The 5,826-nt window shown below is 48.3% G+C and overlaps 1 protein-coding gene across 1 annotated transcript in view; it reads left to right on the top strand.

The window, feature by feature from the left end:
- Positions 1–1,911: 1,911 nt before the first annotated feature.
- The window catches only part of LOC108777934 (LIM/homeobox protein Lhx9), a 69,090-nt gene continuing 65,175 nt past the window's right edge, over positions 1,912–5,826 (top strand). Inside the window, exon 1 of the mRNA XM_018544941.1 lies at positions 1,912–1,937. The gene's annotated coding sequence lies outside the window, so the exon portion shown is untranslated. The remainder of the gene's footprint in view (positions 1,938–5,826) is intronic.

Here is a 5,826-nt window from a genome sequence, read left to right on the forward strand (position 1 = left end):
GTCTCGCAATATCGCGGACTCGAGAAAAGATTTCTAACATGTCTCTGCGAGAGCGCGGCCGTTCGCTGGCGCGAGACACGACGAGGCGGAGCGTAATAAAAATAAGTAATTACTGCAAGTAATCCTCCCCTCTGCTTCCCCGCGACGAGCTCCTCCGCCCCGCGCGAGTCGTTCAATTAACGGGAATACTGTTGTCTTCCCACCCAATCCTCTCTTCCACTCGCTCCTCTCTCTCCCTCTCGTCCTCTTCTACTCACTCTCTCTCTCCCACGCGCGCTCGCGGCCCCTCGCGCCCCCTCCCCCACGGCTCCTCTCGCCCTCCTCGCCCCCGCCTACCCCTCTCGTCGGTCCACAAAACCCGCGAAATGTTTCACTCGCGCAAAGTCGCGTGGAGCGCGCGCCGCGGCGCAGAGGGGCACCCCCTCCCCCCTCCTTCCCCCCCCCCATTCACTCACGCCCCTGACGTCCATCTATCCACCGCTCCCTCCGCCGCTGCGGTTCCGAAGACCGCGCGCCATCCCTCCCGTGCCCGGTCCTCGTCGTCAGCGTGCGCGCCACTCGCTCGCGCTCTCTCGCGCTCACCCCCTGCTCTCCCCGCTACTTTGATGCGTGCCGCGTAGTGGGGGGAAGCCGACGACGCGGCGGCTCCTCCAGCCGCCACTCGTTCGTCCGACTTCGTGCAGCGCGAATCGGTCTGTCGCTGCTCCGCTTTCTGCGTGTCGCGCGGTGTGCTCTCGCGCTCGCTGCGTGTTCCGGTTCACCTTGACTCTCGAGTGGCCGCGTGCGCGCGCGCGCGCGGGCGAGACGGAGCCGAGGGTTCTCGCGAGATTAAAACGACGACGCGCGCGGTCGGTCGGTCGGTCCTAAATAGTGTGTGTATGTACATAGTTCGCGGAATGTGTCGCGCGTCGAGAGTCACGCCGAGCTACGCCGAGACTCTCTCTCGCCGTTCTCCGCGGCGCGCGTAACGCACGCACACACACACACACACGCTCGTTTGTTGTTCGGAGCGCGGTCGAAAGTATTAACCTCTCCGTTCGTTCTCGCAGGGTGATCCGACAGCGTTTTCAATCTCACGGAGTGAGTTCCGCGAGTGCTCCGGAAATGTGTTTGCGATCGAGGACAAGTTCCGAGGATCACTTCAGTCGATGCCGACTTTGAAAGAAATCAGTAGCTCCGTGTGCGCTGCTAATCGGAAATGTATCAACGTGATAGATCAGCGAGAATCATGCTGCGTGTCGATTGATTCGCCTCGATTGATGTTTCGCGATCCTGCGGGCGAACAAGATCTTTGACATCGGTCGCGATCGTCGCGCGTGATAGTACCCACGATCGAAGAGCAACACGGAAAAGATTTTTATCTATGTATAATGTAATCGTCATCGCGATTAAACACGGACTAAAGACGCGCGCATGATCTTGCCGCATGGATCGACGCCGCACGAGAAAAACGTACGAATTCACGGCGTGCCATTGATCGAAAGTGAACCGCAGCGAGTCAAAGTAGAACGCGAACGTCCGAGACCGAGGAGAAGCGGACGCCTGGAGCATTGGCGGGCGCGCTCGCGGTGGTCGACGAGCAGCGCGACGTGCGTGCGTTCCCGAGATCGATAGCCCGAGGAGGAGGACAGGACGAAGGATCCTCGCGAGAGCGCGAGGCACGAGGACTCTCGGTCCGTGGACACCTGCTCGCGATGCCGTCGCGCGTCGCTGCGTCGCTGCGCGGCGCGCCGTGAGGACTGCCTCACAGAGTGTGTGCCGTGTGTGAGCAGAGCGGCAAGAAAGAGAGAGAGAGAGAGGAAATCGCCGATCTCGCGACGTGGAATTGTCGTCGTCGTCGTCGTCGTCGTCTGAAAGTGAGAAAGAGTGCTGGTTCGCGATCTAACCGAGGATCTAGTTCGATCAAGCTCAACAGCCTACGCATGCCGGCGATCGTGGTGAGTGTGTATATGCTCGTGATAACTTAGCTTTTTATCACTTCGTAGAGAAGATTGACGTAGCCGATAAGCACGTAACTCTCACTCCGACTCGATGTTCCGATTCTTGCAGGCGATCTGTCGATGCGTTACGAAGAAGAAACCGATCGGCGTGAAACTTTAAACGATAGGATTTCTAAAATTTCATTTAGGATCGAGATTGATCTCTCGATCCACACAGTATTTGCATTGGTCAATTCATCAGTTATAAATATTGAATATATATATATACGTATCTGTAGAAATGAATATTGTATTCGTTTAAACATAGAAAAAGAATTGAAAGCTCGTTTTCTACATATCCTTCTCTAGGTTTTATTTATTTGCATACATATTAAAAATTGCATACATTACATATAAAATTAACTGATATTCATAAATTTCTAACGTATTTAAAAATTAAAATATCCATTGCAAATGTAAGCACCCATCTCTATTTACTGGAAAATATATAAATGAAAAATTAATGGGCCGGTCACATGAATTCAGATTTTACTTATTCATGCGTTTATTAATTAAATATTAAAAGCTTTGCAGATAATATAAATTAAAAAATTATTCGCTTCTGCGCGAATATAAATTCACATTTTATTAAATTTGTACGTACAATATATATAAATTAAAAATCGCTCTTATGCGATTCGATCCGAATCTCATTTATTTACACACGCCGTAGTTAAACATTTCATATTTCGTGGCAAATATGTGTTTAAAAATTAAACTATTCGCTGCAAATATAAGTTTCAGTTTTCCAAAAGGTTCATTGGAAACGCGAGATTATTTTTTTGATTGAAGATTCTTCTTTATTCCCTCGTATATATGGTACATACGTGTCTATAGATCCAATATCTACATACGATTCTTTTTTCTTTTTTTTTTTTTTTTCGAGACATTTACCTGCAAATGGGAAAACGTCCCTATACATAGTTTGTCTTTGTCGTCAGGAAGGGTTACTGTCCACGTGTGAAGTCCTCGTTTACACAGCAGCAATCAAAATATTTCTCGTTCTTCGTCCAAAGTTCCCGCGTTTGTACTCACAGGAGCGGCGTTAACCCTCAGGGGGTTTAATGTCCAGCACAGTTCGTGGCACGCGTTTGTCGCAGTTCTAATTCGTGACAACTGCTGCGAGCTTACGGTTTCGTACTTCAACTCCTCGGATCTTTAAACACATTTTCCTCCTTAGGATCCATTAATTCCTTCGCAGACCTTTGTGGTCTTTGAACGCCGGTACACGATTCTTGGAATCTTAAATCTCTATCAATTTGAATGTATACTGTCAAGTTTACACAGGATCTTTTGGAAATCTTTTAATTTTCCGATTTTTCTCGGATGTTTCGTTCGACAAGGTCAACACTCGGGTGTTTCGTCCACATTCCGCTTCTCTCTCTCTCTCTCTCTCTCTCTCTCTCTCCCTCTCTGTCCGTTTTTTGTGACGAAAGTATCGTGTCAACCGATGGCTACGAGAAGACTGAGAAGAAATTTCCGAGTAAGGTTACGAGAGAGAGAGAGAGAGAGAGAGAGAGAGAGAGAGAGAGAGAGAGAACGGGACACGCAGGCGCGTCCGCTGCCACGTGGTCGTCGCGGTCGGATCCGGGCGACTAGGTGTTAACCTTTTTCGAAAATCGACTAGCTACGCCGCCGTTGTGGCGGAAGGCGAAGGCCGGCAGGCGTCGCGTAGCTTTGGCAAAACATGTAGTTACGTGAGCCCTGGCCTGCCGCCAAGCGGTTTTCAACTTTCGAGTCGAAGCCGAATATTCTTCGAGGTAGACACTTACGCGTTCCCGGTGGGAAATGCATAAATTGCGCGCCACTGATTACCAACGTAACGATAAGTTTGTGAGTTTAAATTCTAATCAACGAAACAGCCACTTCGATTTTCGGTACAACGAACTCGCGCGCAAGTTTCTCCCCATTTCTAGATTCATTTAAGAAAAGCAGTCGACTGTGAATGCGGTTCCTAACTAAATCTACTGTATCTACAATTTCTAGATCTAATTGTAAGTCGGGTGGTTTGATTCGCTTGTGATCTTTGCGAGAGATATCTCGAAACGTGACGCTTTTAGATCGCGTTAATGGGAATACGAGAGATTGGCGGATTATCGTTTCTTTGGCACGCGCTTTCTATTAGTTATGCGAGATTAACTGCAAATTGACGGGACAGAACGTGTCTTTCCACCATGCGATTATTTACTCGCACATTATCGTTAGATTTATCCAACTTGGCGAGGTTTTTCTTCGTTCGATTTCTCTGAAAATCACGCGGGCTCTCCATTTACGATAAGACTTGTTTGCGTCGGTCACGTATGTTATCGTTCACAAATTTGTAAATATACCAACGGTAGAAGATTCTCCCTTTATGGCATAGGCCGTGTAGTTTGCAACATTTCTGGACGGTACTGTACATCTCTCTCATATGATGCTATCTCATGACAGATACGCGCATACGACCGATCGAACCAATTAAAACCTCATGGCTGGCGTAATCAGAAATGAGGAGTATTAGTCTATAATTCTCTGTAATTCTGTAATTCTGCGGATTAACCTGGATTTAGATGATATCAGGAATTTCTCTGCAGGTCCATTACCAGACCGCGAAAATTGTTAAGCGGACCGGGACTAAATTTTCTCGCCAGAGAAATAACGCTAAAATTCGATGTGGTGGTGGCGGCGGCGGCGGCCACGGCACGCATCGGCTCGCGACTTTCCGAGAGAGACCTTTTTTTTCCTCCCTCCCCCCCCCCCCCCCCCCATGCGATACGCTGCCGCGCTCCCCCAAGGAATCACGGTTAGCGAAATTATTTTCGAAGGCGGATATAAAGCGCGCGTTATAACTCGTAAGGAAAGTTGCTCGAATATGAGTGCGCCGCCGCCGCCGCCGCGCGCAACGTATGTAGGTATAAAATATTTCCAACGTCGCGATATTAGTTCGCCGACTATTTTCAGTTTGGCAGAGAACTAGGGCGGCGTTTACGCGCGCGCTATCGTATCAAGGTTGCTGCTGCTGCTCCGTGAGATCGCGCGCAACGGCCAGGTAATTTGTCTTTCGCTAGTAGGTACTCGATGATACTGATCGCTCTCGTCTAAAGATAGCGCGCAACAAATGGGAATTAATGCCACGCCAGCTGCGCGTGTCCATTTATTTTTTGATATCCGACAATAATAAATATATATTCGCTTGTTTGTATGCCAATTTATACGCAGCCTTTGGTAAAGCAGTAATTGCATCGTTCTAACAGTAATAAACGCAATTAGAACGTACAGTTTTTATGTACTTTTTGTAAATTGCAAATTAAAGTATGTAGAAAGAGGGTCGATATACGTACACGTATCTCGCACGTCTATTTTTCATCCGCGGTACTGTAAAAGTTAATTTGAAAGCCAAATTTTCTGAATGTCGCCAAATATGTGAAAATTAATTTAATACCTATAATTAAATACAACAGAAGAGAGTACGACTTTCACAAAAATATTTGAAAGACTTGTTAGAAGAAGTGACACCGTTTTTTTCCCTTTTTTTTTTTTTGTCGTAAGTACTCGGGGCTAAAGAATGGCTCACGGCCGTTTTGGGGATGACAGCCGGGAGCGACGGGAGATACGCTAGAACGTCCGCGCACGAAGATATACTTAACTTTTAATTACTATCATATAACTAATTAGCCCCGGGTGGGCGGGGGTTTTGTATATTAATTTAATTTTCAATCTCACAGGGTAATTCTTGGCGCAACGTTAGTTTTAATCAACCCTCCGACGCGCTCCACACGCCAGCACGACTCCGCAGGCGGTGGATCGCGAGAAGCGACGGCAGAGGGGGGACGAAACCGGGACAGGGTGGACGGGGAGGGGGGGGGGG

Source organism: Cyphomyrmex costatus, unplaced genomic scaffold (genome assembly GCF_001594065.2).
Source record: "Cyphomyrmex costatus isolate MS0001 unplaced genomic scaffold, Ccosl1.0 scaffold474, whole genome shotgun sequence".
Taxonomy (NCBI): Eukaryota; Metazoa; Arthropoda; class Insecta; order Hymenoptera; family Formicidae; genus Cyphomyrmex; species Cyphomyrmex costatus.